The following is a 13,540-nucleotide window of genomic DNA, read 5'->3' on the forward strand; positions in this document are numbered from 1 at the left end:
TCACAGGCACTGCTCAGACCCCTGTTGACACCAAAGACCTGTGTCTCCACTTTCTGACCTGTCCCTGTTCTGTTTTCCTCTTGGCACTTGTGGGTCCCTGACCTCACATCTAGATGTTTCCTAGTGTGTCTCCTCTCCATAGAAGGTGAGCTCCATGGGGGAAGGGGCTTGCCTGCTCTTTTGTACCCCCAGGGCCCGCAGCAGGCTGAAGAGCCTGTGGGTGAATGAATGAGTGCTCCCTGGGTCCTGCACACCCTGGGGTGCATGTGCCTATTTCTGAGGTTGGTGGTAAAGACAACGCTTAGTACCCCTGTTCATTTTTTCTTATATCACCCTGACACAAATAGATATTATTATAATCAGTTTTCAGGAACAATTTCAGTGATGAATAACTTGTAAAACTTACCATAATCTAGGTTTTCCTGTCCCTCACCACCTCCAGATCATGGGAGTGTCCTGCTGCTGAGCCCCCCCCCCCACCCTACTCTGCTCCCCTGTCCTCTTCCCTCAGGTCCAAACACAAGCCCTCTGTCCCCTCTCAGAGCGCTGTGCTCCCCAGGAGACCCTGAGCCAGTCTCTGTCTCCCCTTTTCCTGTCCACCCCCAGGATTTATCCCCTCCTTACCAGCCAGCAGGAGCCCCTGCAGGGGGACGCACCCTCTGTGAGCAGGGACTGAGGGGGACTCCATTTCCGACCCTCCCTCTGTGAGAAGAGCTTGAGGTCCAGAAGCACTCACAGGCACTGCTCTCCCTACTGGTGGGACCTGCTGAGCCTCCTCTAGGGACAAGCTCACTTTCCTGGTCACATGGGCAGGGGGCGGGGTCTGTGCTCAGGTCCCTTCCTATGTCCTACCCTCCTTTCCACCTCCCCCTCCCACCATCCTGGTTACCTTCCAGCTAAATGTCAGATCCTGGGAATTGATGAGGCCTCTGTTTCCTCAGTGATTCTCCACCCCCTCCACCCTCATAGGCGCATTTCCTTTTGAGATAAGCTTGAGTCTTGGACATGGAGGTGGGGGTGGGGGTGGGGGAAATTCCCTAGAGCTCAAGTTGAGTGCCCAGTAGCGCCCCCTGGGGCCTCTCTTATTCCTTCTGGACTTCTGTTTCTGAGCAGGAGCCCTGGGGTGACATGAAGATCTCTTGTCACAGGGATGTCAACCCCTTGTGCATCGGATCACCTGTGGACGGTGGTAAAGATGGCGATGCCTACAGGACACTGTAGAAATGCTGCTTATCAGCTCCCCAGCTACTGTGGATGCCCGCCAGGCCGAGACCCTGTGAACTGGGGGTGGGGCAGCCCCGCCCCTCTCCTGTGCACAGGAGTGTCTGCAGATCCTGTAAAGGCAGATTCTGAGAGCCCTGGCTGGGAAGCTCAGTTGGTTAGAGCTTCCTCCTGATAAGCCAAGGTTGCCTGTTTGATGGCAGGTCAGGGCACCTGCAAGGATCTACCATTAAATGCTTAAATGAGTGGAACAACAAATCAATGTTTCTCTCACACTCCCTTCCTCTCTAAAACCAGTCAATTAAAAAACATAAAATAAAAAAGCCAAAGACAAATGCAGATTCTGACTCAGTTGGTGTGCAGTGGACCAGAGACTCTGCATCTAACAAGCTCTCAGGGGAGGTGGGTCTTACTGGCCTGTGGAGCCCATTGTCTTTCTTTTTGTCATTTATCACATATTTACTGAGCTTATTCTGCTCTCCCAGGCAGTATAGCTGGGCATACAGCAGTCCACAAAACACAGAAGTGAAAATCCAATGCTTATTAATAAATCTATGAGCGTGTTTCACTTGCCATTTTTTGTAAACATCTAAATTTGTTTGTTTAAAAATTATGAGAGCATCGGAGCACAATTGCATAGCAAGGCTGATGGAGACCCCTTCACCTGAGAGGATGACCCCATCACTCTAGCATTAGCCCCAGCTGTGTCCTGGTCTTGGGTCTGTCAGCACCACTCAGATAGCCCCTCTGCTGCCCTAACCTGGGGATTTTTTTTCCATTTGTAACACTCAACCCAGCTGGGCACTTGTGTAAGGGGGCAGCCATAGAATTTGGGGAACCAGCTAGTATTGTAAGAAATATTAATCACGCTCTGTTAACCATGATTGTTTTATTCTGATTAAAGAAGGCGCATTCTACCCTGGCTGGAGCTGACCTAGAGCAGTGCTCCCTCCCCATTTGGAGCTGCCCATTACCATGGAAAGATGAACAACTTTGCTGCAGAAACTAGAATCCCAGCCCTTTGGAGATCCCCCAGCCCACTGTGCACACCTGCAGGCCTTTGCACACCTCCAGCCTGCTTACCTGTTAACTGCCCATCTGGCCCTCGCTTTGGCTACTTCCCTGTGTAACCCCAGCCCTTGCATATCACGAAGCCCTTTGAAGACCCCTAGTCCTTTTGCATGTCTGTAAACTGCCCTTTTGCCTACTTTTCCTTTGTGCTTTTGCTATATAAACAACTGGCTTGTGGTGGGGTGCAGCGCAGATTTCTGTGGCTGACCTGCTGCTCTCCCATGCTGCCGGCAGCACTGGAATAAACGCTCATATGATTCCACCCTGTCTCTGCTTCATTGGCTCGAGCAGTGACAGGCAGCTTGGACCCACTGTTTGTCTGGTGACACTGGGTCTTCCCCGAGTTCTCAAATGCTCTGCGAAGGTTGGATTTCCTCCCAGCAGGAAGGCCACAGAGAGGACTCTGGGGTGAGAAGGGGGCAAGCTGGGTGATGACTGAAAGGGGACCTACCTTCTATCTCCAGATGCCAGCAGCCAGGCCCCTACTTCCTGGCCTGGGTGTCTCAGAAGGACCTGCAGTTCCTGGGTGTGAAGGGAGAGGTGTCCAGCATGTCCTGGGAATAAAGATGTTGGTGGAAGGTCATGTGGCTGTGGGCTGCCTGGTCCACAGGGGACAATTTCAGGGAGACCCTCTCTCATGTCTGTTGGCTGAGACTGTCCATGAGCAAATGGGGAGGTGGGGAAGGTGAGTCTTTCTGGGAAGTGTGCTCCCCAGAAAGAAGGCAGGAAGGAGGGGCAGGCAGGGCGATGGCAAATCTTTTGAAAGGAACAACTCTCTCCAGTGTGCACAGGAGGAGAGTTCATATCCAAAGGGGTCCTGTCTGGCCTCATCCTGGGTTCGCAGAGAGGCCTTGGGCCTCCAGCTTCTACAGATGGGCGAGGAGCCCTGTGGTGAGCACTACCTCCTCGATGGCTGAGGCAGGAACCTGGGAGTGCTGGGTTCACAGATCTAGAAGAGGCTGGGGCAGCTTTGGCTGAGCTGGGGTTGCTGTGATGCGGACACAGGCCACTGATGGGTGTGATGCCCTTGCGGTTGGCAAAGGTGGGGGCTGAGGTGTTGAGGAAGGTGGGGGGGCAGGGCTGGGAGGTGCTGTAGCTGGGACTGGATGGAGATGACAAGTGGCTTCCAGTCTTCCTTTGAGGGCCCCAAAGTGGATTCTACTGGTATATTGGAGGAGCAGAGTGCCCACAGGAAGTACAGAGCAGGATGCAGGTGGCTGAGATCTCATGATTCTAAATAAATTCTTTCCTTGGAGGGCTGCACAGGAGGACAGGAGTCTGGGAGGTAGGCAGGCCTGTCAGTGGGAGTTGGTGAGGGGCCTGTGGTGGTCAGTGGCCCCTGGTGGTGAGATGGTGAGATGCAGGCCCAGCAGGTGGAAGCAGCTGGGACTGGAGTCTCCAGAGGTGCCTGGCAGTGCTGTACTTTAGGATGGTTGTGGGGGGACTTGGCATGTGGGTGTCCTTAGCAGAAAATGGTCCCCCCTTGTGGCCAATACTGCAGACCCAGGTCAGGCCCGAGGCCCTGGAGTTGAGTCCTCAACCAGCTGAGGATTGGGGCCCGGGCTGGTGTGGTCCCACAGCAGTTTGGGTGTCATCCTCCCTACTGGGGTTAAGGCTTCTGCTCGGAGACCCCTCAGGGCACAAGGAAAGGACTTCCCCCGTTTCTCATCTGGGGCTTCATCACCAATGGCCCCTGAAGAAGAGCGGTTCCTGGTCAAACCTTGGGCTCCTGAGTGTTCCGCACGGTCTCCCTGGCACTGAGGTCTGAGTGCTCCTCTGAGGGTGGAGGCCCTACTGATCTGGGTGCCTGACCCGAGGACAGGGAATGGCCTCTCTGTTCTCAGAAGAGTGAGCTTGAGGTCCCACACTCTGCTCCTGGTGCGGAGCACACCAAACCCTCTGACTCTAGTAACCCTCCCAGCATTGGGGAATAGGGCTGGGTTGTAGGATCAGAGACGTGCATTGGAAAGTGTCTTCAAGCCTAGGTGGCCGCCACATGCCTGGAATGGCAGGCACAGGACCCTCACTTCTGCTGTTGACCTTGACATGGAGGAGCAGGTCAAGGGGTGGGTGCCTTGGTGCAGACATTCGGCTTCCAGAAGGTCCCAAGGTCTTGGATGAGCCCCAAGTGAGGTGGGCAGGGTTCTGGTGACTGTGGGCTGTAGGATGGTGCTTAGGACTGACCAGGCAGGTACGTGGCAGACACGGAGACATCAGGGTTCAGCAGTACCCCAAGAACGTGGTCGCAGGTAGTTGGTTCTGGGAGATGGGTCCAGAGCTGCCTCTAGTCTTGTGTTTGATATTTAAAAAGACAAAGGATCACTTTTATCTGGTCCAACAGTTATAGATAGCCAGCTGCTTCAGGATGGTGGGAAGAAATATGGACTGAAAGCCAATTCCTTTCTACGTGGTGAACGTGAAGATAATCCACTGGAATGCTCTGTTAAGGACAAACAAATAAGTTTGTTTTACCAGTAACTGTGATGCATATACTTCTAGTTCAGTGGTTGGCAAACTGGGGCTCGGGAGCCACATGTGGCTCTTTGGCCCCTTGAGTGTGGCCACGAAGTTTCAATCGCATGGTACGTGCGCGCCCGCACGTGGTATTTTGTGGAAGAGCCACCCGCAAGGGGCTGCAGTTTGCTGACCACTGTTCTAGTTCATTATTAATGTCCTTTAGGCAGTTGTGCTCTTAAGGAAATGGTGAAAGCCACCTTCATGTTTCATCTGAAGATGTTGATTTTATGTAGACACTCCTATGATTTTATGCTTTCAAAGTTTCAGATAGATCATCTTCTGTGAACAGTAAAGCGAGGTCTCTGCCCATTTCTGTTACTCATCCCTGTACACAGAGAGTCACACGTTCCCTAAGGGCCAGAAAGCAGCTGACCCCCATAGGAAGAGGAAAGTGTCCAAATGATGGCACTGAAGGGGGCGGTCTGTTCAGGGTGGCGAGGGAGGTTCTCTCAGGACCTGAGGGAGCAGGTGGTGTCAGGCTCTGCCATCAGCTTCAGATCAGGACCCAGGAGGTGGGACGGTGAGGACTCTGACCTTCCCCACCCTCCTCAGGACACCATGCTGGGCTGTCTGTGGGGGACTCAGCCTCCCCTCCCCCTCCCTGCAGTGTATTACAGGGACCCAGAGCCCCGTCATGTAGAGTGGACCATGAGGAGCCCAGGTGAGAGAGGGCAGGTGGACGTGAGGAGAGAGCCTTACTCCTGGAGGTGGGAGCTGTGAGATGAGGGCCAGCAGGAGGCACACAGCCTGCTTAGCGCCTGCAGCTGAGTCAGTGCGCCAGAGCATTTCCTCTGCAGAATCCAGCCTTTTCCCTGCGAACATTCCATTACCTCCCCTTCAGTGCTCCCAGCTGAGGCCTCAGTGCTTCCCCACTCAGTCCTGCATCAACTCTTTGTCCCCTTCACCCTCGGGCAGCTCTGTCTGCCCAACTGCCCAGTCCCCCCAGGGCTGAAGAATGGTCATTGCTGCCCCTGACCCCACCACTGTGGAGGCCCAGTCCTGCCTCCCTGGTCAGCTGTGGGACCAGGCTCTGAGGCTCCATGTCCTGATTACCATCACCTGCCAGGAGGTGGCAGCAGCTGAACAAGGGAGCGATGCAGGGACAATTGTTATCACCCCGTGTGTCTGCAAGTGGACCTGTGGGGCAGGAACCCAGGGAATGATGGAACTTCCTGCTAGTTTAGATGTCAGGAGTGTATGCCTTGGTAATTTAACAGAGAATGCATGGATACTTTCTTGTTTTGGAGGACATGCCTTTGAGTTTGGAATTACATGCTTCTCTTGGTTGTCACCATTAACCTCCATCCCACCTACTGCAAATTCAGCACCTGGTTCAGGGTTAGTGTTGGGATGAGGCAGGGACAGCTAGTCCCGGGGCCCCTCTGCAGAGAGATGTGTTCTGTGTTGGGAATAGTGCTCCTTCCTGGACAGCAGTGCCCAGCTCCCTGGTCTCCTCCCATCTCCCTGCCTGTCCTGCCCCTTCCCAACCCCATCTCAGCTCTCAGAGCAGATTCTGAGCTGTCTGCCCCAGTCTTGTGGGCCATTCACTCTGTTTGCTCCTGTTGACTGCCTGGTGCTGTCCATGACCATGAAGGATCCTTGAGTGTTGTGTGTGTGTGTGTGTGTGTGCATGTGTGTGTGTGTTCGCGCATGTGTGTGTTTGTGTGATGTACCTCTGCATACCTGCGAATCTCAAGGTAAGTGGATTTGAGAGCCATTCAACAAATATTTATTTTAAATGCAAGGTTTCATGGTTAGGTCTTCTATATCTATTTAACAAAGGCCCGCCGAAACCAGTTTGGCTCGGTGGATAGAGCGTTGGCCTGCGGACTGAAAGGTCCCAGGTTCGATTCCGGTCAAGGGCATGTACCTGGGTTGCGGGCACATCCCCAGGGGGGATGTGCAGGAGGCGGCTGGTCGATGTTTCTCTCTCATCGATGTTTCTGACTATCTCTCTCCCTTCCTCTCTGTAAAAAATCAATAAAATATATTTAAAAAACAAACAAACAAAAAAAACCAAAAAAAACCCAAAGGCTCATGTTGTTGAAGGAATGACAACTTTTTTGCCTTCTACATTAGAATGACACACCCACCCCTTTGCCTGCCCTTGCAGGTCTTCCCTCTTGAGGGCAGCACAGCCCCACCCCAGTCCCATTTATCTCAGGCTTGGCCCTAAGGACACAGATCCAGGGGTCTCCATATGAAAAAGCACCTCAGGTAATTTCAAGAACACTGAGAATTTGAGAAACATTTCCCTAAATGGTATAATTTACAGGTTCCAGCAGGAGGTCAGATGTGTCCATATTATTGTTACAGAATTTACCAGGCGAATGGAAAATACACACACAGGAGTACTCGGAGATACAGGAAAAGCCCATTTGTTTCCAGGTGTACTAGTACCGTGACTCAGGGGAGTCTGTTTCCAAATCCTGAGCAACCCGATTTGGAGGAAGCTTTCTCTTCATACCCTTTGGTCTCTTTGCCCTTAAATAAGAATCAGACTTCCAGACATTTCACGGGCTGTGCAAAAAGCCCCATGTGTTGGGAGGGGGACCATGAGACCACACCTAAAGGCCGTGCCTGGTGCCAGCATTGATAATGCCCTCTGGGGGTGAGTATGGTTCAGGGGTTATGGCCTCTGTAAAATGTATTTAGGCAAACAGGTCTAGCAAGCTCAGATAATTAAGAAATGGGCAGTGACTTGATTATAGGCTAACAAGAATGTGCATTAGGGATACTGATTAAGTAGGTACAGAGTCAGATTACTAGCCCCTTCCCCAAAATGTATTTTTATGTTCTCCATCATTGTGAGTTACAGGGGATTTACAAATTTGTCCTGCTTATCCTAATGTATAAAACAAACCCACAATATCTAAGCAATGAAATAGAGATACCTGGATTCTTAGGAGATAAAAATACTACTGTCAGCTCTGAACCCCCTGTTTCAAGGGCTCAGCAACCACATGTAGGGAGTGACTCCTCCCCGGGACAGGCTGACCTGAGTGTTACCTGCCAGACTCTCAGCCCAAGGTTCCCACCAGGTCATGCTTCTTGGGAGGCTTCTCACTCCAACATGCAAAGCTGTTCTTCTGGGACCAGTTGGGATGCAAAGTCTGCTGGAAAGAGTAGATTCCCTGAGAATGAGGGAGGCCATAAGGGCCTGGGAAAGCATGCAGAACAAGTTACGCAAATGGAGTACTAGCCACACATGACCTTTGAAATCTCTAAAAGACAGGTAAGAAGCAACCCAGTGAAACAGCTCTTTATAGCTTTACAAAAATAATCCTTGCCCAAGAGTGAAAAAGAAGGTCTCTTCCTCTATTTATTAGGGGTTCATACACCCTAGTCCCTGAATTTTAGACCCAAAGTTATGAGCTTGGGATTTGTGACCTTTATGGGCCCTTCAATCCTCCCACAGCCCTGACACCTGAGGAGATAGAGACCCCACACAAGGGGCTGTGTGAGGATGTGGAATCTGTCCTCAGCTGCTCAGAGCAGGTGCCTGCAGTTCTCCAGCCTCATGTCTCTGTATAGGCCTCTCAGAGAGCGTCCAGGAGCCATACCCAGGGTCATGTCCTTGAAGACCACTGGTCCCTAAAATTTTAGTCACATGACTCACCCATCCATCATCAACACCTGCTGGGGTCCAGCCCCAGCGGGTCCAGCGGGTCCCCAAAGGTGTGGACAGAGTCGGCAAAGAAGGAATGACACAGAGACAGCGTTCAGTTGATCAGCAGCCTAGCCAGGATCTCTAGCCAAGTTCTGGTCAGGATCTCCAGCGAAGTTCTGGTTAGGATCTCCAGCCAGGTTCTGCGTCCATGTTCTCTTGCTAGGTTCTCTAGCCAGGTTCTGTAGCCATGTTCCCTCGCTAGGTTCTCCAGCCAGGTTCTGTCCAGGTTCTCTAGCCAGGTTCATTCACCAGGTTCTAGTCAGGTTCTCTTGCCATGTTCTATCCAGGTTCTGTAGCCAGGTTCTGTCTCTAGGTTCTTCAGCCAGGTTCTCTCGCTAGGTTCTGTCTCTAGGTTCTGTGGCCAGTTTCTGTCCAGGATCTTTTGCCATGTTCTCTCCAGCGAAGTTCTTCTGTCTCTAGGTTCTGTGTAGGTTCTGTGTCTAGGTTCTGTCTAGGTTCTGTGTCCTGTTGTCTTGTTACATCTGTATTTATACCAGTTGATTCCAATCCTATCAATCTCTATTCCAAAGGTTAGGGCGTTTCTTAACTCCATTCCAGGGAGTAAAGATTATGTAGCTTAAGCATGATTGTTCGTAGTTAAAGTGATTAATTACCCGCCTGGCACTTAGTTAAGGGGTTTTATTCCCTCCCTAACTTCAGGGGAAAATCCCTACCTGGGGAAACAACCTTTCACAGAGAGGTGACCTTAGTTAAAACGCATAGTGCCAAGAAGGTGAGCAAACATATTAAGAACAGTATGCCATATATGCCAGGTCCCTTGAAACAGCAAGAATGGACCAGCTCCCGGCAAACACCATGTCACAGGATGAGTGCACGCAACACTGAGACTAGAGGAGGGACGGGAAACAAAGTGATGCAGAGTTTGGAGAGTCCAAGGTGAAAAAACTTATAACCTCTTCCTGTCCTTCACTCCACACTGCCCATTACCGCCAATACTTTTTTTTTTAACACATCTTAGTCAGCAAACTCTCTCAGAGAATTCAAAGGTTTAAAAAGAGAACATTTTCTTATTCATTTTATGAGGCTAGTATAGCTGATACAAAACCAGACAGAAAATTATGGGCAAAACTTACAAAATCAAATTAAGTATTAGTGAATTAAATTTAGAATTGATAACAACAAAATGTTATCATGATGGAGTATGATTTATATCATGGATGCAAGTGTGTTTTAATAACATCATGGAACTCTTCATGTCAACAGACTAAAGTATAAAATTTTGATATCAATAGATTTTGTAAAATAATTTGATCAAATTCAAGCCTAATTCATGAACAAAAATCCCATGAGTCTCCTAATACCTGGAAGGGGAACCATACGCTCCTCGTAGAGCTGTCTGAGGCTGGATGAGTTCATAGAAGTAACGCGTCAGAGCAGAGCCCGCATCCACTGAACCCCAAACAAAGGTGCCCCTATCCCGGCACCACTTCTCTCGCATGCCCTCTCTGTCTTCCTCCTCATGTTGTGGTTGGCTTCCTTAGTTGTATCTTCCAGGTCATTCGCTTTCTTTCAGCAATTACTTTCCACTTATTCAGCAATTACACTAAATTTTTCTGTGTACATTTTTAACTTCTGGGAACTCTTTCTTGTTCTTCCTGCACCTTTTCATGGGAGTTCATCCAGCAATCTTCCTGAGCACCTAGTCATAAGGGTGTTTAAACGTCTTGTGAACTTTTAAATGGAGTTTCTTCCAGTCATGTTCCATTTGTTTGTCATGCATTTCACATCTTCCCCTCACTGGATATCCTCACAACATGTGTGCCTTGGTTACCTGGTTTCCTTTCTTTATTTCTTTTATTTTTCCCATTCTAAAATGCTATGCTTTATTTATTTTTTCAATAATTACTCTTCCCCCTCCCCCCATTTTTCTGTTTTGTTACAGATTTTTTTTCAAATGTGTGAATGAAAAAGGGCCACATGCTAACCTGTCAAGCTCAGGGAAGGCCTGCATGGTGGACTTGGAAGCCCAGAGACCGAAAGTAACCACAAAGGATGGTCTGCAATTAAAACTTCTTTAACCAAAAAGCAATTTATGGTGGGTAGTCAGAAAATATCTGCCCTGACAAAGGCCAATATTTACCTTAACTGAGGCTGTCTGTTGTCTTTTTGCATCTAAGATAAGATGTTGTTGGAATGGCAAAGTAGCTTTCCTTCCCAACCCCAAAGCACAGGCACTGCTCTGCAGAGACCACAAATGCCCTCGTTGTCATTGAGTCGATTGTTGACTTAACTCTCCTGTACCCACGTAAATAAGTATGTGCCTATCATTTTAATTGTTATCCAACCCCAGAGGTTTCTCTACTTTGCTTTCTCCCGCCTCCCAAATCTATCACCGATGGATTTCATGTAACCCACATACGTCTGCTCTTTTGATTGTAATGTATAAAATAAGGTGCCAAACTGCCATGCTCTGAAGCATTATCCCAACCTGTTGAGATTTTGCTTTTTGGCAATTGTAGAGAGTTTGGTTCAAATAAACTCACAAAAATTCTTCATGGGTTTGAATATTTGCAAATATGTTATATTCTTGGTTGTAAAGTCCATAGTTATTAAGGACTTAAGGGCATATAGTAAAGGTCTGTTTTGTGTTTGTATAAGTCTTTACCAGAGATTTGTTTATTTTATATAATTGATTTAAATTTTCTTAAGCAAATAGAGAAAATAAAGTTACAAGATTCTTTTACTATTTACTATTTTCACATTGTTAAAACTAAAACTGAGTTCTAGGTTATGTGTGTAAGTAAATCTAGAACACAAAGGGGTTAACTAAGATTTCCTCTTTGAAAGATACCAGACTTTAAGCTTTCCTTCCTTTGGACAATCTTCACTGAGCAGATGCTGCAGGGAATAAGCCCCGCCCCCAGCCCCGCCCCCAGGAAGTGAACAAGGGCAGCAAGCCCTGTGCTCAGGTTTCTCAGAGAGCCTGCTTCCCATCCCTGACTCCCAGCAGCAGCAGCTTGGGCCTGAGGAGGGCGGAAGGGCTTATGGGTGGCCGCTTTGGGATCAGAGCTGGTGTTTTAAGCCTGTAGGGCGGGGAGGGGAAGACCTAGGCAGCTGCCTTGCTGAGGATGGCAGGGTCCTGCTGGAAGGGGCAGAGTCTGTGGGTGGCAGCTTCCTGCGTGCCCCCCCCCCCCCCCCCCCCGCAGCACTTCTTGTGATTCCTGCTGGCTAGAAAACGTCATTTTTAAAGCTCCCGATAACGAAATCTAGCTGCAGAGGCCAGGGTGTGGACCCCAGCCTCAGCAGCTGTGCTGAGCTTAGCCTTATATGATCGATTGCCAGATCCCTGTACTTGGCAAGTGGCAAACCAGAGCCAGTGGGGTCCGGGTGCGCCCTGGTTTGCTATTTCCGACCATGGGGTCCCAGGTACAAAGGTGGTTCTCCTGCACAGACTAGTGTTCAGTGGAGTCTGATCTCACAGCGAGGTTATTGTTTCTCTTCCCATGGGATGAGTTTTTTCATAGCAAGTCAGTTAAAAAGGCATGTAAGACTCTCATGAGATCCTGCTCCCCCACCCCCATTTCCAGCTTTGTGCTAGAGGGAGGCCACTGCCCAGCCAAGCCCTGCCAATCTCAGCAGCCTCCTGTGGAGGGCAGCAAGGGAGCTGGGCTGGAAGCAGGGGGAGGAGGTGGAGGGAGGGCGCCAGGCAGGGGCTCTGAGCTGGGATTCCAGGCTGGTCATCTGGAGGCAGCTGCACCACTAGGCCTTCCCTCCCCTGCATCTGAAGAAGGGGGAGCAGACTTCGGAGTCCTTCAGGGCACGATGCCTCCCCCCAAATGTGCTGGAATGCTATTTTCCTTAAAAAGAACTGAGTCACAAAAAGTATTATTTTTTCTATATTTTTTGAATACTTTTTTTTTCACGTGTTCCAGACACTGTACTAAGTTCTTTCTACACATTATCTTATTTAGTTCATACAACCACCCTGGGAATTAGATGCTATTACTACTTCCATTTTTAGTATGAGAGAATAATTTGGCAAAGGGCCCACAGCCAGTGAGGGGGACAGTGGAGACTCAACGCGAGCTGTGTTCTAGCCCGAGTCCATGAAACCCACAGTTCTCCGAGTTATTAATCTACAGTTTGTCTGTTTTTCTTGACTAGATCCCAAGTTCCCGAAGGGCAGAGGCCGGGTGTTATTTGGGTTGAAACCTGAGCATATGGTAAGTGCTTATGACCTCCAGCCTGGTGGACATTTAGAATTTGAGCCTCCAAGAGAAATGAGGACATTGCTGGTGATGGGAGCAGCAGGAGCGAAGGCCTAGCATAGGAACTGGAGGTGGTGGTGCGTGGGGTTGGGGAGGTGGGCAGAGCAAAGGGGCTCCTAGGAGTGGAGCAGTGGGTGCTGGCTGGGGCTGGCGGATGACAGGTTGGAATACCTGGGGGGACCCCGGGGAGTGCTGTGTACACCCAGGGCAGGACATGGGAGTTTTATGTGGCAGCCACTGGGGACAGGGACATTGGTGGTTGCTGAGGTGAGACATTAAGAAGAGAAACTAGCGGACAACAAATAGTCATAGGGATGTGAAGTAGAGCACAGGGGAGTCACTAACACTGTGATAACTATGTACCGTGACAGGAGGGTCCGAGGCCTATGGGGGTCGCTCTGTAAGTGTTATCACTGTCTAACCACTATGCTGTATACCCGAAACCAATATAACACGGAATGTCAAATGTAATTGAAAAAAAGTTTTTTAAACTTCAGTTTAAGGGAATAAAAGGGAAACCAATCTTAGCTCGGCTCCTTTTTAGTACAGTGGGGCCTTGACTTACAAGTGTCCCGACTAACGAGTTTTTCGAGATACAAGCCGTCTCTCGGCCGATTTTTTGCTTTGAGTTGCAAGCTAGAATTCGGGTTAGGAGCCAGCTTCAGATACCCCACCGCTAGTTGGCGCAGCGAACGTCACAGTGAACGCCACAACATCAGCCCAGCATCACGTGTCTCACTCGTTCACTTTAATGATTTGACATACGAGTAATTTGAGTTACGAGCTCTGTCACGGAACGAATTAAACTCGTAAGTCCAGGCCCCACTGTACT

General features: G+C 49.7%; 1 protein-coding gene across 2 annotated transcripts in view; it reads right to left on the bottom strand.

The window, feature by feature from the left end:
* Window positions 1–13,540, bottom strand: part of LOC132216848 (carcinoembryonic antigen-related cell adhesion molecule 21-like) — a 169,395-nt gene that overhangs the window by 13,493 nt on the left and 142,362 nt on the right. The window lies entirely within an intron of this gene.

The sequence above is a fragment of the Myotis daubentonii genome, chromosome 15 (assembly GCF_963259705.1).
Source record: "Myotis daubentonii chromosome 15, mMyoDau2.1, whole genome shotgun sequence".
Taxonomy (NCBI): Eukaryota; Metazoa; Chordata; class Mammalia; order Chiroptera; family Vespertilionidae; genus Myotis; species Myotis daubentonii.